This window comes from Mobula birostris, chromosome 9 (assembly GCF_030028105.1).
Source record: "Mobula birostris isolate sMobBir1 chromosome 9, sMobBir1.hap1, whole genome shotgun sequence".
NCBI classification, from domain to species: Eukaryota; Metazoa; Chordata; class Chondrichthyes; order Myliobatiformes; family Myliobatidae; genus Mobula; species Mobula birostris.
This window is the reverse complement of record NC_092378.1, coordinates 31,303,321-31,325,124: the sequence shown is the minus strand read 5'-3', so window position 1 is coordinate 31,325,124 and position 21,804 is coordinate 31,303,321. Positions and strand designations below refer to the sequence as shown.

The 21,804-nt window shown below is 40.2% G+C and overlaps 1 protein-coding gene and 1 long non-coding RNA gene across 7 annotated transcripts in view; one reads left to right on the top strand and one right to left on the bottom strand.

Moving 5' to 3' along the window:
- Window positions 1-21,804, top strand: part of LOC140202643 (protein kinase C and casein kinase substrate in neurons protein 2-like) — a 105,954-nt gene that overhangs the window by 2,644 nt on the left and 81,506 nt on the right. Inside the window, exon 1 of one of the 6 annotated variants that reach the window (XM_072267742.1) lies at window positions 858-1,097. The exons of 4 other annotated variants lie outside the window; for them this stretch is intronic. The gene's annotated coding sequence lies outside the window, so the exon portion shown is untranslated. Of the gene's footprint in view, window positions 1-857; window positions 1,098-3,439; window positions 3,534-21,804 lie in introns of those variants that run through there. One more of the 6 variants, XM_072267741.1, reaches the window with a different exon arrangement.
- LOC140202644 (uncharacterized) lies at window positions 222-14,903 on the bottom strand. Its single transcript, XR_011887140.1, has 3 exons — window positions 14,817-14,903; window positions 5,155-5,226; window positions 222-504 (listed from the first exon to the last, which is right to left on the bottom strand). It is a non-coding gene; the product is annotated as an uncharacterized lncRNA (long non-coding RNA).

The window sequence follows — 21,804 nt, the reverse complement described above, 5'->3', positions numbered from 1 at the left end:
GTACATTCAGCCAGAGACTCATTCCACCGAGATGCAGCACAGAGCGTCATAGGAAGTCATTCCTGCCTGTGGCCATCAAACTTTACAACTCCTCCCTTGGAGGGTCAGACACCCTGAGCCAATAGGCTGGTCCTGGTCTTATTTCATAATTTACTGGCATAATTTACATATTACTATTTAACTATTATGGTTCTATTACTATTTATTATTTATGGTGCAACTGTAATGAAAACCAATTTCCCCCAGAATCAATAAAGTATGACTATGACTATAAAAACAGATGTCAGCTGTTTTTATAGTCATATATGTGTGTGTGTGTCTGTGTGTACACAGATACACAGACAGACACACCCTCCACACCCCCAGCAGGTCAGGCAGCATCTATGGGGAAAAAAAGTACAGTTGTCGACGTTTCGGCCTGTGTGTGTTGCTCGGATTTCCAACATCTGCAGATTTTCTCTTGTTTGTGATTTTATACTACCTCGAGGTTTACCTTGCAGGCATCTAGAGGAAAATAAAGAAATACAATAGAATTATGGAAAAACTCTACATAAAGACTGACAACCAATGTGCAAAATAAGATATTGTGCAAATATAAAAATAATACTAAGAACACGAGCTGTGGAGTCCTTGAAGGTGAGTCTGTAGGTTTTGGAATCAGTTTAGAGTTGTGATGAAGTTATCCACACCAGTTCAGGAGTCAGATGGTTGTAGGGTGATAACTGATAATGTTCAAAATTCTTCAATTCGCTGTAGGCAGGATTGAATAATTCTAGTCACAAACTCTTGGATTTGATCCTTTTTATTTTTAAGTGTGTATATTTCAACTAGACTTGGTGATTTATCCACTTCAATAGCCCTCCCAAACTTTGAGCACATCTACATGAAACACCGTTATAGGAAAGCAGCATCCATCATCAGAGATCCTCACCACCCAGGCCAGGCTCTTTTCTAGCTGCTACCATCAGGCAGAAGGTACAAGAGCCTCAGGACTCCCACCACCAGGTTCAAGAACAGTTGCTACCCCTCAAACATCAGGCTGTTCAACAAAAAGGATAACTACACTCACTCTGCTTCTGGTGTTCCCACAACCGATGGTAAGACTTTTAAGGACTCTCTATCTTGTTATTTATTTATATTTGCATTTGCACAGTGTGTTCATCATTGATCCAGTTTACGGTTACTGTTCTATAGATTCACTGAGTATGCCCGCAGGAAAAAGGAAAAAGAAAAGTTGTGTGTGGTGACATGTATGTACTCTTGGTAGTAAAAATTTACTTTGAACTTTAAAACTTCAGTTTTTTCTCATTTACTATGTTCATTCAAGTCAGTGTTTCATAGTTATTCTCCATAATTACAAGATTAGTTGGATCCCCTCTTGTGAAAACACCTATGGTGTTTTCATTAGGAGTCGGAGTCTTAGCCTCATCCTCTTTACATGGGTTATCATAATAGACCCTACTCTTAGTTCTCCTGTTGCTGTATGTACTTATTTTAGTTGTCAGAATATATTTTAGTGCCATCTCTTTGCTTTGAGTTTCCTTTTAATTTCATACCTTTCCTAGGCTTCATGCTGTAGTTTTCACTTGGTGTCACTTATACCTGGTAAATGCTTGGGAAATGTTGCTCTGAAGGACCTGGCACCGAAAGCCAATGTGCAGCTGTAGCTAGTGATTAGGAATGCAAATAGGACGTTTGTCTCTGAGAGAATTTGAATACAGGAGTTAAGATGTCTCACTACAATTATATAGGGTGTTGAAAATGCACCCTAGGCATTGCGTAAAGTTTGTTTTACTCACCCAAAAACAAAATGGAGTGTAGTGTCCAGAGGAAGTGTAAAGAAAATACACTGAACTAGTTTCAGTAATTTGTAGGACTTGACAAGCTGGATGCACAGAGGATGTTTTCCATGTCTGACAAGTCTAGAGTTGTTTTATGCAGAGAGTGATGAGTCTTTGAAATGTTGTATTTCAAGACCTGAAAGCTTGATGTGCCATCAGAATGGGAAATCAAGAAGGAAAACGTGTATTAAATTGCAGTGAGGGTTAAGAATTGGAGAGCATAGGGACTGTTAATGAAGTTTATGTCAAAGTTGTCAACATAACAGTAATACTAAAAGCCGTCTCAGTGACCTATGTCACGTGTTACGGCTGTTTGAATTATGAGACTTAATGTCAATAAGACCAAAGAATTGATGGTGGAAGGGGAAGTCGATGGAATGCACACCAGTCCTCATTGAGGGATCAGCAGTAGAAAGGGTGAGCAGTTTCAAGCTCCTGGGTTTCTACATCTATAAAGATCTATCCTGGACCCATCATTGATGCAGTTATGAAGAAGGCATGGCTATATTTCATTGGGGGTTTGAAGAGATTTGATTTGAAAATTTCTACAGATATACCATGGACAGCATTCTAACTGGTTGTATCACTGTCTGGTGTGGAGGGGCCCCTGCACAGAATCAGAAAAAGCTGCAGAGGAGCCAGCTCCATTATGGACACTAGTCTCCTGCCTGAAATATTTGGCATCCATCATTAAAGATTCCCACTATCCAGGACATACTCTCTTATTACTAACTTCAGAAAGGAAGTATAGGGGCCTGAAGACACACTCAGCGATTTAGGTACATCTTCTTCCCCCCGGCCCTCCTATTTCTGAATGGACAATGAACCCATGAATGCTACCTCAATTTTTGCTCTTTTTGCACTAATTATTTACTTTCATACATACATTCAGTGTCCACTTTATTAAGTGCACCTGTACACCTGTTTGATAATGAAAGTATCTTATCAGTCAATCATGTGGTGCAGTTCAAAGCATGTAGGTCAAGAGGTTTAGTTGGTGTTCAGACCAAACATCTGAATGAGGAAGAAATTTGATCTAAGTGACTTTGCCAGTGGAATTATTGTGGGTGCCTAACAGGGTAGTTTGAATATCTCAAGAGCTCCAGGTCTCCTGGGATTTTCACTCGTAATTCTGCAGAGTTTACAGAAAATGGTATAAAAACATCCAGTGAGTGGCAGCTCCGTGGATGAAAATGCCTTGTTAATGAGAGTGGTCAGGGGAGAATGGCCAGACAGGTTCAAGCTGACAGGAAGGTGATGGTAACTAAAATAGCTGCACATTACAACAGTGGAGCATCTTTGAACATACAACACATTGAACCTTGAAGTGGACGGGCTATAGCAGCAAAAGACCACACTGGATTCAACTCCTGTATCCAATAAAGTGGTCACTAAGTGTATATTCCTACATAAGTTTTAGTATATTTTATATACTGCACTGCTGCAGCAAAACTAATTTCATGATGTGTCAGTAATAATAAATCTGATCCTGAGTCCTGACGAAGGGTCTCGGCCTGAAACGTCGACTGCACCTCTTCCTACAGATGCTGCTTGGCCTGCTGCGTTCACCGGCAACTTTGATGTGTGTTGCTTGAATTTCCAGCATCTGCAGAATTCCTGTTGTTTGCTGATTCAGATTCTGGTTGGATGTCACATTCATGAAGTCAGAATACATTATTTTAAAGTAAAAAGGTATGGAGCCACCTAACTTCAACAAAATGTGTCAAATGATGCAAACCCATGGATTATATGGAGCCAGTTGCAAAATCAGCCTTTTTTATTTTGCAGTAAAGATAGCATGCTTGTGGTTTATAAAAATAGCAATTTCTTGGTAAAGTGGATTGATGTCTGTTTTTCTAATGTGCATTCTAGTTTGCTTTCAAATATTTTTGCTGATTTATTTTTGGAACTATATTTGAACTTTTTCATGAAGCTGTCAGTAACTTTTAAAAGATCACTTAACAGAAACTTTGACAATTAAAATAAACACTAGGTTATGATAGGATTTTCTGCTGTTGTCGGAAACAGGTCAGACAAGCAATTGTGTCCAAATAAGAATTAGATTTTCCACCAGCTGTATTTTAGTTTATGATGTTTTTTGTCACTGGGCGGTGGTGGAAATAAAGGATGGAGGACAGGGTTTCTGATTAATTTAATTGGTATTGATGGCTTATATGATGGCCTCCAAAAGTTGGCCATGTTAATTTTATGGTAGGGACATTGACGTAGAGGGATGCATGAAAACATGCACTTTAGTCCAGGCACTAATCCTTTCCTAACCCATTTCATTCTCCCTGCATTCCCATCACCAATGTTTGTATACTGCCATAACGATGCAACTGATTACCATTATGTTGTTCAACTTTAGTTGCATTGATGAATTAGTTATTATTCACAACATTTATTTCTCATTTCCCAATAAGTTTTTTCATATTTGGTGACGTTGTTAAAATAACCACTTAGTCAAAAGTCTAAATTTCTTGTAGGAGAATTTGAAGGAGATGGTGTGAGGTGATGGGAATGTGGGGAGAGTGAAATTGATTAGATGGGATTATTGCTTAGGTGGGTGCTTGATTGCTAGTGTAGGTTCAGTGGGTTGAAGAGTCTGTCTTCGTGTTGTATCGTTCCACGTTTATATCCCCATCCAATAATCATGAAAGTTATTCTAATTGTTCACAAATGACTATTCTGTAAAGATACTTGTTGATTTTTACAGTTACTGTAAGCTCAGTCGCAGTATCGAACAAATACATTAGTTTTTCTGAAATGAGTTTCAGTAATTGCTATGCATGTCTTGGTCTTTATGAAAACCACCTTGCATGGAGCTCTGGGGGGGTGGGGGGGACATTTTTTTTAATGTCAGAATATACTTACAAAACAAAGGCGCTGCTTTTTTTTTTACACAGCGGACCAGTGACTGGTTAATACAGAACACTTAAGGAGCTTGACCAAGTTGGGTCAGCCATTCTGGGTGGAGATGAAAAGGCATTTTTTAGAATTTGAATCTTTGGAGTTCAGTACCCAAGATGACTGTGGAGACAGTCATCACATTTAATCAAAACATTGAGATTTAACAGATTTTTGGATATTAAGGGATATTGAATTAGCACAAAAAAGTGGGATGTGGGGGAAAAGATGAATTGTGATCATTTTGAATGACAGTAGGAATGATGTGCCAAAAACTATTGTTCATTTCAATGCATTACAAAGTGGTTGTAAGATTTAGGTCTTTAAATTTTCAAAATGACTATTGAAAGATGCCTGAAGAACATCCCAAGAAAATAGAGAAACTGAAATTCTACTTAAAGTTTACCTTTGATCTAGCTTTTGATTTCCTCCATCATATGTTTCTTCTTGGCTTCTGTTTCCTTGAGTCCCAATGGTGCTGTGTGAATACATCTTGATTATTCATTTGCAAAGTGTGAATTCTGATGAACGTAGGACGGGCAGCATTCAATTCCCATTCTTAATTACCTTTGAACAGAGCGACAACTGGTAGCTCTTGGTAAAGATCTAAAATTTAGGCTGGCTAAATCAGAGCTACTGGTTTTACAGACTTATTTTTTTTATTTTATTGACGTACAGCATAGAGTAGGCCCTTTTGGCCCTCAGAGCTGTGCCGCCTCGCAATCACCCTGTATAATCCTAGCCTAATCATGGGACAATTTACAATGACCAATTAGCCTACCAACCGGTACGTCTGTGGAATTTGGGAGGAAACCAGAGCACCGGGAGGAAACCCACGTGGTCATGAGGAGAACATACAAACTTCTTACAGGCGGGGAGTTGAATCTGAGTTGCTGGCACTATAAAGCATTGTGCTAATCACTACTCTATTGTGCTGCCCCAAGTATTTGAAAGTTTAATGTACTAAATTAAATTCCCCAGGCTGCTTTGGTCTAGTTTGAGGTTTAGATTCCCCAAGTCTAGGCCTTTGGATTGCCAGCATAGTAACACAACCATAATAACATTTTATTGCTTTGTGTCATCTTTCATTTCTATAAAACACACACAAAGTACTGGAGGAACTCAGCAGGCCAGGCAGCATCTATGGAAAAAAGTAGATTTGAAGTTTCAGGCCGAAACCCTTTGGCAGGACTGTTTTTCCAGCATCTGCAGATTTTCTCTTGTTTGTGATTTCATTTTTATAATTTGAATTGGTAGGAAAATGGTATACAGATAACATTTCCCAGTTTGGGTAGATAGGAGGAAATGTTTCAATGTTGTAATCAGTTTGAAGTGGTCCACTTGGTGTGTCTAAATTGACTAGCAGTTTTGTCCCGATTATGAGAAATATTTAAGCTGCAATAAGCTTCTATATTCCTGACAATGTGAAAATTGTTATAATCACATCCTGAGGTTAGGTGGGGGTTAATTGATGTGAGTGAGAAGATTATCTTAATAATGCACATTGCAAGTATCCTGTTGCTTTCTTGGAGTAAATATACCCTTTAGAATGTTAAAAGCACTTTGTGAAATAAATTTAAAACAAAGATAAACAAGTAAAGTTAACTTGTATTTATATTTACTTATGAAAAAGGAGGCTATTTGGTCCATGGACTCCATACCAGCTCTGGGTAATCTTATTCCCACTTACCAACTTATTTGCCTGAAGTCCACATGCCTATTATCTCACCTCCTGATTTTCCTACAGCCTGTCTACACCAGGGAACAATTTAAATTTACCATAGCTGATTTACCATACCAGCATGCCTTTGGGATGTGGGAGGAAAATTGCAGTCACAGACAACATATAAACTGCTCTAACAGGACAGGATCAAAACTAAGTTATTGGAACTGTCTCTTTGGCAATCCTTGATATTGAAAATGGCTTGTCATCACTCCAGTTTGTTGTTGTTTTTTGTGGGGGGGGGGGGGTAGTTCCTAAATGGCTTAGAAAGCTGATATGGGAATAGCAGACACTTCTACTGATGAGACAGGAAATGGCAGAAGGGGCAGGTGACTGGTTTCCAAGAAGGGCTTCTGTGTAGTCTTGATACATAGCCTTGTGCTTCTCAGTACTGTCCAGAATATTTCTCTCTGATTTGACTAGTCATATGAGAGCAGGGTTTACTGCGGTGAATTTTGTGCCAGGTCTGAGAAGCTGAGCAAAACGTCTTAACAACTCTGCAGTAAGGTTGGAACAACGTATTATTTCTACAGTTTATGGAACCAAGGGCAACATCCTTCAGACAGTTCACAGTACTGCTTTCACTTTTGCAGCTGCTTTTAAATGTAATTCTGCTGCTGTTGGAGCCTGCAATCTACATTTTGGTGGTGTGTTTTTGGGCCGATTGGGCGGTCTTGCACCTTGCTGTCACTGAGGGAATTCGGTGAGGTTTCCAATCAAGTGTGTGGCTTCAATACCAAGAAGCGTGTGGTCAACTCCATTTCTCACTGAACCCATGATGAAAGCATCGAGAAAGATTGAAATCAACGCGAGCAAAGGGTGTCAGCACCGTCTGCCTGTGGGTGACCAGTCTGTCGCTGGCTGCTGCCAGAGGAAGGTGTCTGAGTGACTGGTCTTTTGTTCTTGCTCACTGCTCCTGGAGGAAGGTGCCTGTGAATGGTCTCTCTCTCCCTCTTACTCTGCTGCTGGAAAATGGTGCCAGCTGGCCAAGGTTTAATCTTCGTGGTTCTGGTTTGGATTCTGTGGTTCATGTGTGTTTCTGGTTGTTTTGTGTGATTTTGATCGGGGCTGACTTGCACTGAGCCTGGAGGCAGCATGGCCCTGGATTGAACTGAAACTGGACTGGGCTGAATATTCCTGGACTAATTTGACTTGTGGTTCAATGTTTTATATTTTGTAGGAAGAGGTACAGTCGACGTTTCGGGCCGAGACCCTTCGTCAGGACACGTGAGTCCTGACAAAGGGTCTCAGCCCGAAATGTCGACTGTACCTCTTCGTAGGGATGCTGCCTGGCCTGCTGCATTCACCAGCAACTTTTATGTGTGTTGCTTGAAGTTCCAGCATCTGCAGGTTTCCTCGTGTTTACATTTTATATTGTTTTTTTTTCCCTTTTTTTTGTGCTGTTTTTTGCAATTGGTTCTTTGTGCGATGTGGGGCTTGATGAGTTTCTTTGAATGGGTTCCATGCTTTCCTTGTTTTGTGGCTGTCTGTAAGACGAACATCAGGGTTGTATAGTGTATATATACTTTGAGAATGAAAGCTCACATCAAACATATGAAGTCTTGGGTTTTTCATTTTCTGCTTTCTTTTTAAAATGTTGCGATTAGAAAAACTTAAGAAAATCTGAAATACAGTTGACCTTCACTAATCCGTCTACCTGTAATCCGGTTCCTTCGATAATCTGACACTGATTTCAAATTTTCCACGCAACTGTAATTTCAAACTTCCCAGGCCACCATACCAATCTGCTGCACATTGTTTTGGTTGCGCTAGATCTGTTCTCGTGTTGGCGCGCTCTTGTAAGCACAGACAGACGATTCCTGCTTGTTTTCCTGCATTTATTAATATAATTTGTGTGAGGCGCAGCCACCCAGCACCCGCCCGTCTCACCTGACAGCGGCAGGGGAGCTGGTGTGTGCTGGGTTGGTCCGCCTTTTCGCCTGCCTGCTGGCAGTCGCACACTGCCCTCCGGTGTCGCCTGGTCGGCGCTCTGTTCTCTTCTGCCTATGACCTCAGATCGGACATGGCGACCCGCTGAATTTAAGCACATTACTAAGTGGAGGAAAAGAAACTAATGAGGATTCCCTCAGTAACTGCGAGTGAAGAGGGAAGAGCCCAGCGCCGAATCCCCGGCCGCCTGGCAGTCGAGTGAAATGTAGCGTCTAGAAGACCTCCTTTCTTGACTTCTGCTTCCGCTCACTTAGATGTGCTGCCACCAACATCAACAGTTTTTGAAGAAACTGTTGTGCCAGTTTCAGCACCAGTTCCTGATGCTTCACTCATTTTTTCAAGATGAAGTTGATGATCCCGTCAACCCCACACTTGCAGACATGTAACTTTGCCTGAAGTTTAGAAGCGGAAGTGCTCAACTGTTCTGTATTAGTTAGTTCCTGTACATTTACCTGTACCCTTTATTTTATCTGTGCCTGTACAGTATATTACTTTATTAAAGTTTCACTTGCTACTCATTTCATATTTCTGTTTCATTATTATCTAACGTACTGAATTACATGGTATTTTAAAGGTACGATGAGGTGGTTAGCTATTGCTTAATGTGATCCTTCTGTAATTTGGCATTTTCACTAATCCAGCACTCCTCAAGTCCCAGTGGTGCCGGATTATAGAAAGTCAACCTGTATTAAGCTTTCATCTTAATATTAGTTTTACTTTAGAATCTAGATAATATATAATCCCTCAGTATCTATAAAATAAAGTGCAAGGTTATGGCATCTGTTTATCATATTGAGCAATTGTTCTGTTTTTGACAGTTGATTATCAACTGGTCAGTTTAATATGGAATATTTCTGAAGCATGTTTTTTTAAAAAATGCATGTTTTTGATTTGCTTATTCAAACAAGGGGTAAAGTAGCTTGGATGGAAAAGGTATCCGTCTCTCATTTTGTCATACTTAATTGAACTGATTATTTGTGTGATCAATAGATATTTGTGAATTTGGGAATTGTGGAAAATCTGATTATGACCAGTTTTTGTTGAATGAGGTCCTTTGTCCCCGCTTGTGTGCCCCATTGTCTTGAAGTCATTTGATCTAGGTCCTTACAGAGCCAGACTTATTTGGTCTTATTTGGATTTTGAATGACATGGGTTTAAATGACCTTCCCAGAAGACACACCTTTTAAAAATGTATTCAACCTTTGGCAGATAGCAAAGTTAACAGTTCCAACATTGTGACCTGTCAAAAGTGTTTATTAATGATGCAGGTACAAAATTCTATGAAAATTTGAAAACAGAAATTTTCCTAAAATTAAATTTGCTTAATAAAAAAAAGTATACACACATTTAAAATAACTTGGGCTTTTTTTGTGACTTTTTCTGGAAGCTGTCCAATTGTCTTTCAATGAAAGCATTCACAGATCTGTCCCAGTTCTAACAGGGTGCAATATATGAACACAAGTTTTGATAAATTCCTTCTCTGTTGTTTGAATCTGTACAGTGGAGCACAACTGCCAAGTTGCTGATAAAGCTCAGTCAGTGCTAGTAGGACTTTGTGGGAACCCCAAAATTTGTGCTCACGTGAATAAAAGCCAGCAATTTTGTGTGGAACTGCCAGCAAAATTCCAGACCATTACTGACAAAGTTGTGAAGAGCTGAAAATCTAAGGAAGTTGTGCAGAAAGAACAACCAAGAACATGGTTCTACAACGATCCTTTTAAGTTCATGAAAGGTCTCTTCACACTGAAATAAAGTGGAACTTTGAAAACATCAACTAGAAGAGCACCTGGAAAAGATTCATACCGACTTGGAAAGTCTGGAACATGTCATTCGATCCAACATTCCACCAATTCTGCCCCTCACCTACCACCTGGATTCTGACCCTCCAAAATGAGAGAAGTGGAGAAGGCAGTCTGATGGGCAAGAACAGCATTTGCTCCCAGGCCTAATAGAGTACCATATAGGTTTTATAAGAACGCACTGGACGTCTTGCGGTTTCTCTGGAGGCTCATGAGGGTAGTGTGGCAGAGGTGAATAATACCTGAAGGGCTGACGGTGTCCTGACTCCAAAGGAAAATGATGCAGAAAACATCAGTCGGTTTCAACCAGTCTGTCGTCTGAGCGTCAAGGGAAAACCTTCTTCACTGCAATAGCTCAAAGTCTGGCCAGCAACCCGGAGAGAAACAAGTACATTGACACATCTGTACAGAAAGCAGGAATTTCAGGGTTCTCTGGGTGTTTGGAACATACAAGCATGATATGGCACCAGATCCAAGCAGCTGGGAAGGACTGAAGAAATCTCTGTGATCGTCTTGGACCTCGCAAAGTCATTCGTCTCAATTTCCCATGCACTCCTCTGGGAAGCATTTGACTTCTTCCAAATATCGGAGTCCATCACAATGCGGGTGAAGCCATACTTTCAAGACCTGCAATTGTGCTTAACAACAGCAGATTTTACCACAACATGGCAGAGACTGGAAGCAGGCATTATGGCAGATTGCACTATATTATCCTTGGTCTTCACAATGGTTATGGAGGTCATTATCAGGGCTTCAAGATGGGTGGTAGGGTAAGTGCTGGTCTTCGTCTTCTCCTATTAGAGATACATGGACGATATAACAGCACTGACCATGACTGCAGTATGCACCAAGTGACTACGTGGAAAGCTGCAGGAAAACATCAAGTGGGTTAGAAAAAAAATCAAACCCAGCAAGTCATGAAGCATCTCCATAGACAAAGAATGTTGAAAGACACAAAGTTTTTCATCGTTGATGACCCAATTCCAACAGTGAACAGCCTGTCAAAAGCCTGGGGAGGTAGTACAATGCCAGCCTTGTAGAGAAAGAACACATGCAGCAACTAAAGCAACAGCTTGGATAGCATTGACAAGACCATGTTGCTTGGAAAACTGAAACTTTGGTGCTTACACTTCAGACTCCTGTCCCAGGTGATGTTGCCACTCACTGTCTATGAGGTCCCACCAATAACCGTGAAGAGGCTTGAGCAAAGCATCAGGTCATTCACAAAAAAAAAGTGGCTTGGTGCACCGGTACCATCATTGAGTCCTTGAACCACCTTTCACTGGCCTTGTAGAGGAATTCAGGTGTTCTACGGTCTACCTACAGATGACACTGAATCGTGACAAGACCATCAGTAACGCTGCACAGACCTTATCAACTGGGCGGAAGTGGACCCCAGCTGATGTGGTGTAGCAAGCAACAGTGGCCCTTAGGCATAAAGACATTGTGGGGTAAGTCCAACAGGACAGGGGTCACTTTGGTCTGGCAGCAAGTGGACCCTCATGGCTTAAAAGGCCACAATTCCAGAGCGAAGAAGGATGGTTGCCGAGGAAGTGTGATGAGCAAGAAGAGTCAGACAGAGGTGCAAAGGCTTTTTCCCTGGCTAATGGATGTGGTGGGAAAGCATTGAGAGGAGGAAAATCAGCTGGAAGGACATATGGGAGATGGAAGCAAACAGACTTGGCTTTCTTATCAGAGTCACATATGATGTGTTTCCCTCACCAAAAAGAAACCTCCACCAGTGATTCGGTGAGAAGCCAACTTGTTCCCTGTGCCTGATTCTGGCAACCCTCAAGCATATCCTGGCAAGGTACAAAACCATCCTCACACAAGGCAGACACACGTGACATCGCAATCAGATCTTGAAGAGTCTGACAGCAGCAATCGAGACCAAGAGGAGAGCAGCCAACTCCTTGCCCCCTAGAACGATCAACACTCTGACTCCAGCAGGGAGGGAAAAGACCAACTAATCTCCCTCCTAAGCAAAAAACAGGACAGATGAACATGGCTCATGACTGGAAAATGCTGGTGGATGTCAATTAAACAACTCGTCTTTCCAGTGAAAATTGCTACCACCAATCCTTAGGCCAGACTTGGTTCTCTGCTCCAGTTCATTACAGATCATCTACATCATGGAACTCTCAGTCCCGTGGGAGGATTCAGTGGCTGAAGCATATAAATGCAAGAGGTTGCGCTATGCAGATCTAGCAGCTGAATCTCACTGATGGGGCTGGAAAACCAAAGTTTGTACTGTGGAAGTGGGAAGTGGGATTTATAGCCACATCCACCATCAAATTACTGAAGGAGCTAGGGATCCACGGTCAGACTGTACTGCAAACCATCAGCGCCACATCAGAAGTGGCCGAAAGAAGCAGTCAGTGGCTTTGGCTCAAGCTAACAGACCCCTCCTGGGCTCCAAGATAGCATCAAGAGAGTGGGAGGACACAACAGGGGGTGACTCTGGGACGCCAGAAGTCATTGTCAAGCCCTGCAGAGATGTAGTAGGCTAATGAATGAAACATGGCAGAGGGAAAACCCCTGCGTGTCAACCCTGCGCCACTCCTAACATCAAGGCAGTTTTGAGTAAGTGCTAACGACCTACTGGCAACAGAGATATTAACATCTTATCCTGTTTTTTTATTTTGATCTGTGAATGAGTTCTCATTTGTGCTGGTTTCAGAAGAACTTGGTTAAGGAGATGCTGTGGTATCAGTGTTCAGATCAGTTCATTGTCCTGGGTCACAGCAACATATAAAAACAACAATAAAACATGTTCAAAGGAAATTCCAATTTTTCTGGCTGATGTCTTTCTATTGTTCGCCTGATCTCTAAGGAACAATAGTATTAATGTTACTATTGTTCCATATTCTAATTGTTTATTCCTGTGCTTTTGCTATTGCTTTGTGATGACCTTTAAACTGAAATTAAGAGGTTGTTGATGTAAACATCATTTTCAGTTGTACATGGGAGGTGGTAGTTGTGGAGAGCAATGGTGATTATTTTGTTTTGGGACAGGTAATCTGCCTGATAGGATAATTGCGCTTGCAGTTCATGCTTTCTGATGTGCATTCAGTCCTGGTCTGGCAATATTCGACTTTATATAATACATCTTTTTCAAATTCCTCTGTCCTTCTACATTCTCAATTCTGCAATTTATTTCAGCTGAATAATACTCTAGTATTCCCAATCTTCTCTGATGTTGGGCTCTGATTTAAAAAAAAATTAAACTAATATTGGCAGCATGCAATTGGAACCTGAAGATCTGCTTAGTGTCACTTTTTTTCCACTACTGCTGTTCTGTGAACACCTCCTTAGCCATGCTTTTTATTCCCAATTATCCTATCTATTTATTTGGTTCAGTGCTAATTTTTATTTCTATTTTTGTTCTTGTGTTGTTTTACTATTGTTAAAAGTTCTATGTAGGTACAGTTTGTTGCCGTTATGTAAATAAAATAGCTTAGAATGTGTATGGTCTTTTAAATTTGCTGGTTATTGGAGAAGACAAGAACTTAATATGTACTTCAGCAAGAATTTGTGGTTTCTTCAAATTTTAATTTGAAAATTTTGGAATTTGTCATTTTGAATGCTATTTTTAGCATTTTAAGATCTCTTGAAATGCAGCTTTGGAAGGCATTCACCAAGCAATTATATTAGAAAAGTTTTAGTTCATGTTTTCATACATCCAAGTGACAAGAATATTTGTTAATTTTCAATTTTTGTATATAGCAAGTAAAGATTGGAACAGAACTCTGCAACCTTTATGAAAAATAAGTTGTTAAACAATTAATTACTCACATGAAAATTTGGATCTCTCAGACTTCAGTGATTACTTTTGTATAATTTTCACTACATTCTAAAATTGATCTGATCAATAGTTGTATTTTGCATGCAAAATAATAAGAGTAAATTGATCTAGGTTTTGATGTAGCATCATCTAATATTAAAGTTTGAGCACTTTCTCAATTTGGTTCAGAATGTGGTTTGCTTCGATTGTTTGCATGATTTTGAGTTTTTTTTCTCTTGTGCGTCATGTGTTAGTCTTCTAAATTTGTTTCTTTAATTGGGTTCTTTTGGGTTTCTTGCTTTGTGGCTCCCTGTAAACAAATCTCAAGGTTGTATAACTTATGCATTCTTTGATAATAAATCTTTGAATCTTCTGAACTTTCTCTCCCTTCCCTCTGCTCCCCTCAACCAAGCTTCCTGTACAGATATGAATTTTAAAGTATGCTAATTAAATAGTTTAAAATATATAATTGAATCCACAATTGTTAAGAACAACAGGAGCTTATTGTGTGTGTGTGGGGGGTGGGGAGCGAGATAGGGAATAATCTTTATGTACATTTCTCAAGATGTGATTCAGTGTTTCCTTGACACAAATTTAAAACAGTATGTATTAATATAACATGTTTCAGTAATGTCTAAAGTACTTTACATTTAGCTGTAGTCACTATTGTAAAATTCTAGGATAAATTGAAAACAGAATGCACCAACAAAAATATTCTAAAGTAGAATATGAACACTTGATTACTTGCAGTGGCAATTAAAACAGAGGTTGAGGGTCAATCAGAAAATAAAACAGTTTTAGCAATTAGTTACCTTTTCAAGGGAATCCTTTCTGTTTATTAACTAAAGAATGTCTTGGAGTTTACAGCTTTGTTTATGGCTAATGCACCATCATATATTGAAGATGTATTTCATAAAATGACAAAGCACTTCTGTTTTTAAAAAAAACACTGGATCTGGGGAAATCACATGACTTCAGTAATTTGCTAGTTGACGTCATATCAGCAAGGTCTCCAGTTCCTTTTACATACTTGGCAAACTAGGAAAATGTAATTTCCCTGCAAAGTAACCAACTTTTTCTAGAGTCTAGATTGTGATGAGATAGCTACACTTTAATGTGGCTAACCCTATTATCATTGTAAAAGAATAAAATTATATTAATTATCTGAAAAGTATTGGGTAAATAGCAGGTTAATCTTTGTTAGTGCAGCTGGAGTGCTAGCAGCTTGGGTTTAATATTGACTGCAAATGTTGTCTCTGTGGTGGTTGCACGTTCACTCTGTGACTGTACCTTTCCTCTGGGTGGTTCACTTCCCTCCTGTGTCCCCAAGATGTAGGAGTGGCTAGGTTGAATGGCCACTGTAAATTGCATCTTGTGTGTGTGTGAGGGATAGAATCTGAGGGGACTTGATGAAACTGAGAATAATAATGGGATTCATGTAGGATTAGTGTAAATGGGTCTTTGATGATTTGTGAAGACAGTGGGCAAAAGGACCTATTTCTGTGCTATATTTCTCGATGACTTTAATAGAAGTACTGTTTTTGGTGTGGTATTGTGTATTAAATGTAAACTAGATGAATATTCACAAATTCAAATATCTGAAAAGCAATTTATTCCCAAGAAGATGTTCCAGATTTTCAGAGCGAATTCTTCTTTTACTTTTACTTGTCATTTGGTAGGATTACTTAAATAACTCTTCCTGACATGCTGAAGCACCTTGTACAGTTCTCTATATATGGCCTGGTTGAGTTAGATGCCTTCATTCTTTGGAGTATTGTGGTTACCACATTATAGGGAATATGTGGAGGCTTTGGAAAGGATGCACAGGAGGTTTACCAGCATGTTGTGGATTGGAATGTATCAACTATGCAGAAAGAAGGTTGGACAAACTTCGATTGCTTTCTCTGCAGGTTTGGAGACTGAGGGATGACCTGATAGAAGTAGATAAAATTATAAGATCCTTTGACAGGATAGATGGTCTGGTCTACCTTTTCCTCAGGAAGGAAATGTCAAATAATAGAAGACATAGGTTTAAGATGAGGGAGAAACTTTAAACAAGATGTGTGAGGCAAGTCTACTTTTACACAGAATTGCATGTGCTTGGGATGCATTGCCAAGAGAGGTGGTTAATACAAATACAACAGCAACATTTAACAGTCATTTAAGCTGCTGTTTGAACAGACTGGAATTGGAAGGATGTGGACCATGTTCAGGCAGAAGGGATTAGTTAGATTAGCATCCTGGTCAGCATAGATATGGTGGGCTGATGGGACCTGCTCATGCAATATACTGCGTTGTATTTGTTTTCTGTGATTTTATTTTCCCCCATGTTCTTAAACTGTGTATCTCCATTTAACGAAACTTTGGGCTTGGATTGTGGCTAAAGTCGAAGGTGAGCTTATTGTCATATGCACAAGTACATGCATGTACGGGTGCAATGAAGAATTTACTTGCATCAGCATCACAGGCACATTGCATCTGATACACAATATTCACAAGAGAAAGAAATATAAATTGCGCACAACTTTTAGAAGAATGCCATTAGAACAAATATTGTTTTAAAATAATTGTAGCACAAAGCAGTCATAGTGTTGCTATAATGAAGTAGTGATAAGGGTTGTGCAGGTTGGTTCAACACCTGAATAATTGCAAGGAAGTTGCTGTTTTTGAACTTGGTGGTGTGGTACTTCAGACTTCTGTACATCCTGCCTGATAGTAATTTTGAGAAGATGGCATGGCCTGAATAATGGATATCTTTGATCACATTGGCCTCCTTCCTCTTTTTAAAGTCAGCAATCTGTTCTTTCTTTTTATTGACATTGAGTGGGAGATATCAGCTGTGGCTCCGCTCAACCAGATGTCCTATCTTGCTCCTGTATGCTGACTCATCACCACTGGTGATTTGTCTAACAGCAGTGGTATCATCAGTGAACTTGTTTCCTATTTGTTCTGAAAATTAGCTCCCCACCTGTGGAAAGTTTATTAGAAGTGAGGTTCCACATTATGGTGGGAAAGATTAAATCAACTGTTGGGGCAGTGATGCAGCTTGTTTGATCTGCTGCTTACTACGATTGGCTCTTTTGTAGACCCACTGGTTATGATCATTGTTTTGGAAGCCATCATAAAGCAAACATAAGACAGAAACAAATTTCTATGGATGATGGAAGTTGAGTGTGCAATACAGTTCCTCTGATTTGATGAAGTCAATCAATTTAAGAGGTCAAAAATAGGTGTAAGATGCTTTAGTTGCATTTCTCAGAGCTGTGATGCAGTGATCATTATCTCCACTGTGTGTCTTCTGCCACTGGGAAGAGGTGGTTGAAAAGGTTGCCAGCAGTAACTTGTGAACAGGAGGCGGCAGTGGACAAGAACGTATCTGTGTATTTGCAGACATGTACCCACAAACATTTTGATTACTGATTATTGATTTAATTACTTTGGCACAATATTATGGGCTGAAGCGCTTACTCCTATGCTTTATTGTTCAATGTGCATAGTGCCAGGTGCCATAAGTCTGTGAGGATTAGCCCACATAACAAATTCCAGTGTTTTAACCAGATACTGCCATCAGGTCTTCAGTTCCCTTTTGTAACTGGATCAAAAATACGCTCAGTTATTTGAATTAGCAGGTTAGCAATAACTTTCCATCTTAAGAAGACCCTTACTCACTCTTCCTTCAGTTAGTCCTGACGAAGGGTCTCGGCCTGAAATGTCGACTGCACCTCTTCCTAGAGATGCTGCCTGGCCTGCTGCGTTCACCAGCAACTTTTATGTGTGTTGCCTACAACATTAACTCTGTTTCAGTTTCCACAGACAATACTGACTTGTGCAGGTAAATAGGTTGGTGGTCTATTTGAAGTGTGGTGAAGTCATTATTATGGTTTTGCAATCACATGAATGGTAGCCAAGGCAGGTTTCTTTTCAAGGATATCAGTGAACCAGATGGATACTTACAACAAGCTGCATTGTATGTTCAGTGTTACTAATATCGGCCTTTTCAGTTCTAGACTGACTTAATGGTTCCCAGTTCCTTAAGTCAATCAAGTGAGAGTTTGCTCCAGATAATTCGGAGGAAGTGGATTCTTAAAAGATAAATAATACTTTGATCCATCTAGTGTATGGTGTAGGTAGCTTCAAGGCAAAATCTGGTCCAATGGTTGGCAAGAAATGACTGGTGATATCTGCATTACAGGCTTCCCTCTCCGTCCATCAACACCCCACTACTCAGTTCCTGACTGAATCAGAGACGTTTTTTTCCCAAGGTCATAGTGAGTCAGAGGCGTCCCAACTCTCAGCAGTCAAAGTGTGCTTTAAAAAAAGAAACCTTGATGCTTCCTGGATCATTGATGGTGCAAAGTGTGGGGAGTTGTTTTCCATGGGAACTTGGCAATGATAGGAAGGACTGTCTTAGCAGGGTGATCATAATTTCAGAGGGTTGGGATTGGCACATGTCTCTGCCAAGGCATTCACCTTCCTTTTCAAACTGATAAATATGAGCTGTTGCCTGTTTTGGGATGATTTGACCTAATGAGGACATGAGGAGCTAAGGTGAAAGTGCTTGTAAAAAGCAGAATTGTGCAGTAGTGAAGAAGGCGGCGGCTCCATTTAATCTTGGATATGTGTATGCAAGGTATTCTAGAATGCGATCTATTTTTATAGAAAATCTTCAGTGACAGAGTGCTTAATGTATTTAAGTAAAAGCCATGCTTCTAGTTCTCTGTGTTGGGACTATAACTGCCTTAACCAAATATTTGCCTCCTTTTTCCTCACCAAAGCCTTACAATGAGTACTTTCTCAACCGTGTGGAAGTAATGCAATTCATTAACTCAGAGATGCTGAATAAAATCTGGAATAGACAGCAACGTGACCATTTGGATGTCTATCTTGCGTGTTTTAATTTTAATAAGGTACTTGGGTACTGATTGTAAACATAACTTTGCTGGATCAAATAACGACAGCACAAAAAGATCATTACTTATCTTTTCACCAGTTTATTTCATCGAGCTCAACCGGCTTGGACCCGACATCAGGGAGAGAACCTTTCTCATCTCCCTGACAGTTTTACAAGTTCACTGCCTGATGTCAGAATTGTCAGAAGTTATAAGGCCACCGATACAAAAGAACGATCAATTTGATAACCATTCCGGCCAAGTCGATGGACTATTGATACAAAAGTACAATTGATTTGTTAGACACTCCAGCCACCTTAATTAAAGAAAAGAATGTCCTGCCTGGTTTGCTGGAGCCACAACTTAATTACAAAGATAGGAACATCCGTCAAATTTATGCTTTAATTAAGAAAAGAATGTTCTGTCTAATTTCCATCAGGTACTGCTTTTTGTCAAAATCAAAGGGTGTGAAAAGCCCAGAGATATCTTATGTGGATCTGGGTGAACTTTAATCCTTATCTTGCTCCAAAGAAAGCAGCTGTGAGACATTATTCAAACACACTGCAGTTACAGACATAGTATACTTAATCCATTGTTTACAGGGATCTGAGGATCCCCCATTTCCTTGAACTTTGTCACTGATCACTAAAATTCTGAATCTTAGAAAGGTTTGACATGGTCTGCTTCTACTAAAATTCTGCTGCATCATGACAATAGATTTTAGAAAGGCCAAAGAGGTTAGAAACGTAGAAAACCCTACAGCACAATACAGGCCCTTCGGCCCACAAAACTGTGCCAAACATGTCCTGGCCTGAGAGATTACCTAGGGTTACCCATAGCCCTCTTTTTCTGAACTCCATATAACTGTCCAGGAGTCTCTTAAAAGGCCCTGTCGTATCCGCCTCCACCACCATTGCCAGCAGCCTATTCCACGCACTCACCACTCTCTACATTTTAAAAAGAAAACTGAAGAAGAAAAGTTTCAGAGGCTTATTTAAAGTCAGTTCTGGAGATGCATCCCTCAACATTGAGCAGTTGACTGTTTGCAATGTTATGCTTGAAATTAAGAGCAGAGTAAGTGAAATTAGGATCAAGCAAATCCCATGAATACAAGGGATGTCTGAGTATACTTTGGCCGGCTGGTGGCATAGTGGCATCAGCGCCGGACTTTGGAGCGAAGGCTCCCGAGTTCAAATCCAGATGGCTTCCTTGCACGCTTTCCATCCGTGCTGGGTTGAGTGTCGAGCTAGCAACTTGGCCTCGTAAAAATAAGAAAGACTGCTTAAAAAAAAACGCTGTCATGACGGCGTCCTGATAGCTCTACCCGAGTTAAGGGCTTTCTTCTTCTTCTTCATGATCTTTGTATCTTCTTTGTATCATCTCCTACTGTTTTAATGGTAAGAAGATTTCTTATTTAATGCTGGACAGGTAAGTAAAGGTTGTGAAACGTATGAAAGATTAAATATTTCTGAACTTTGCTTTAAACAACTTACTGGAGGGTGACCATTCTACAATGTGCTGAGTGTTGCCTTTTTCTAAAGGGTTATACGAAGTGTAAAAGGTAACTAGAATGGAGTGTTGTGACTTGATCCTGTATGTGTTACAGGCAGACTCACTGTTGGCTAAGACACTTGGCTTGGTCCTGGACATAATCGCTCATGCTCATGTGTGCCCTGTATTATTGCTGGGTGACCTTTCATTTAACTGTAAAGCTCCTCACCCTCTTGCTTTGCTGCTGCCTCCAATATCTCTATCTGCTGCGGCTGCAGCCTTTCTTTCAAGATGCAGGGCTTGCAAATTAGCCTGTAACCGAGCTTTGTCTGTTTTAATGGCAATCTCCCTCTCTGCAACTGTAGCACATGCTTGTGCAATCTCTGCCTGGCCTCTGCCTCATGATGCTGCAGCACCAACTGATGATTTGCCCGATTGCAATGAGGGTTATTATTAGATGGTCTGTCTTGTGAGCTTTGTCTTTTCTGTGGTGTGTCTTTGGCCGGTTGCATTCTTGTCTTTTTATTTTTACTCGATTGTATGTATATGTGCTGCCCAAATAAAGCACCCAGAGCTTGGACACTATTTCCTGACTCCTGTGTTCAGTTGAGTGGAGTTTGGCTTACTCCTGAGTTGTGCACTTCCTACTTCACACACAAGAAGAGCAGAACAATAAAAATACAATGATTTTAATGGTGCAAACAAAAGAAAGACAACACGGGATTGTATACATGTACTTCAGTCTGACTGAAAAACTCCAAAACAAAATGGTTGCCCTCAAATGAGCCAACTGAATTTCAAATTTAAAGGCACAGCGCTATCAGCATTTAAGTTGGCAGTGCAATCAGAATAAAAGTCAGTAGGGCTACATTTCAAAATAAAAGCCTAAACACTCCCCACCCAGTAGGTGATTTTTTTTTTCCGGTTGCATTACAGACTACATTTCCATGAAAGGTGCAATTGTTCCCTTTAAAGCTGACTTACCAGTATGGAGGAAGCAGTAGCATGTTACCTTGACACTTTCCAGTTTATGTGAGCTTCCCATCGTACTACATTTAAAAAGAGCAGTTGCCTCAGGATCCTGGCAATGTTCAAACCTTAGCCAACACCAGCAAAGCAAATTACATTGAACTTTTGCTGCATGGTGTTTGGCCCATGAATTTGTCAAAATAACAGGCTAGGCACTTAATTTCAAGGTTTGTGTGAGGTAATTTCTTAATTTTCCAATGTCAGACATCCCACCCTGCAAAAACTCATTTCAGGGAGGTAGCACCCCCACCCTCCGCAACCCCATATCCCCTCCCATGGGTCAACCTCCAAGGGTGTATGTAATACTTTGTTTAGTGATTTTGTCTAATCTGTAAACCAAGTTGGGTATATGTAGAAAATGTGACTTTAAAATATGTACTTATATTATCAT